We start from the raw sequence: 1,963 nt of genomic DNA on the forward strand, positions 1-1,963 counted from the left end.
TTTTGTGTTCTAGAAGCAAAGATGTATTGTCGTCAACAAATTAATGGAAAAACACTTCTACAAAAGCAGCGTACATCTCCACTTTCCGGCCCACGATAAATGAGGGACCCGAAAGAAAACAGGAAGTGAGACAGAGGTAACATCGGGGCCGATCCCCCCGAGAATACCCTAAAACGCTCCCCATGAAAAAAAAAAAAAAAAAAGACCTCCCCCTTTAAGGGCAGGCGGGACCCATTAACCCCGAACTGATCATTCGAGGGGAAGATAGTCCTCCCATAAACAGACGCCCTACGGGGTGCACTAAGAATACCCTCACCAACAAAATTCGCAAAAGCCTGAGGAACATTCGAAAACCTCGCGGCGCATCGTATATATGCAGAGATGTCAATACGGTTACATACCAAACAAAAAAAATAGGTAGTTCAAAAGTTATTACAGACCAAATAACCAGGAACATTAAAAGAAAAGAGCAAGCCCCCCGAGGCATTCACAACATCACTGGGCCCCCTCGAAAGTCTCGGCAACTACGCGATCCACCGGGGCTGCCACCTCCTCTCCTACCGGCTCCACCACTTCCGCCGGTACCAGCAAAGGATCAACCTCAGACTCATGCATCAGTTTATCGAGAGGGAAGGAAGGATCGACCTCTTGAACGCGCCGCCGGCATTCAGCAAACGCATCAATCTCAATATCCACGCTGAACGCAGCCGCAGCCTTAAAAAACTCCGCAGAGTCGCGCCATTCCTCCCGTGCCTTCGCCAATTCCCGGACATGAGTTCGCCGAGCCAGCGCCAACTTGTCCGACTTACGGCTCCTCCCCTCCACAGTTACCCGGAGATCTTCCCACGTAACTGCCGGTTTAGCTCCCCCGCAGCACTTATCTCAGCCTCATCCTCAAGAAGGCACTGCACCATCCTCCTGGCATAACTTTGGGACTGCAAAAGGCAAGTTATCAGAAAACTTCCAACATACAATCTCGAAAACAGCGAGGAGAGAAAAATACCATCAGAAAACCGGCCACCCGTTACTTACGCAGGAAGTTGATTGAAAATACTGAGCCCCCAGGGCCCTACGATCGTAGCCTTTTAGCTCAGCCTCGTCACAAGGAAGGGCAGTTGTCACCCCTAGCTCCACCCCAACCCGAGGATTCGCAAGAACGCTGTCCTCAACACCAATCCTCCAGCCAGGCTTAAACAGTTCCCCTCACACCTGGAAACTCTGCGGGGGAAGCTCCGCCCGCTCCAGAAGAACCTTGGTCATTACCGCCCCCTCCATCCGACTTGGCACGTCCTCCGCAAAGATTGAAGGACACGCCACGCGGCCGGCGACCCTCTTGGCAGGATGCTCAGACCCCAGGGGTGAGGAACTAACTGGCCCCTTCTCTCCAACCGCTCGACCAGAGGGGCTGGAAGGCATAGATGTTGCAAGCCTCGCTTGCGACCGACCTAGCCTGGCCGCGGCCATAAAGTCAGAAGGAATTTTCTTACGGCTCAACAAGCCCGTTGTCACCGTTGCAACCTCCTTCCCCTTACCAACGTCACCAGAAGAAGACATCTCTCCTGCCAAAAACAAGAAAATAACAATCGCTCAAAGCAAAAAAAAAAAAAAAAAGAGAGGAAGAGGGGAGGGGCTCACCACGATAGCTGGCTGAACTCTCCCCCGTTCCCTCGCCCGTGCAACGGACCCTCCTCTCCACAGCTCCCACCAAGCCAAACCTCTTCAGGCTCCTCTCCCACCTAAACTCGGAGACGTCAATAGCCTCCCCAGAGGCGAGCTTCCCCAAGTCAAACTTGCTGTAGTCAGACTCGTCGGGAAGGGACTTCCTCCGCCACTCAACGGAGCGCCTCCAAGAACAAGGAAAATCCCAGCCAGCGCCCGATGGAGGGGTAACAAACACATACTCCTCCTTCCACTTCTTGATGGACGAAAGCAAGTTCGCTGCAATCTTCACCTGAGGACGCTG

Source organism: Tasmannia lanceolata, unplaced genomic scaffold, assembly GCF_043159265.1.
Source record: "Tasmannia lanceolata isolate RefF3 unplaced genomic scaffold, GAP_Taslan_0.1 ptg000003l, whole genome shotgun sequence".
Taxonomy (NCBI): Eukaryota; Viridiplantae; Streptophyta; class Magnoliopsida; order Canellales; family Winteraceae; genus Tasmannia; species Tasmannia lanceolata.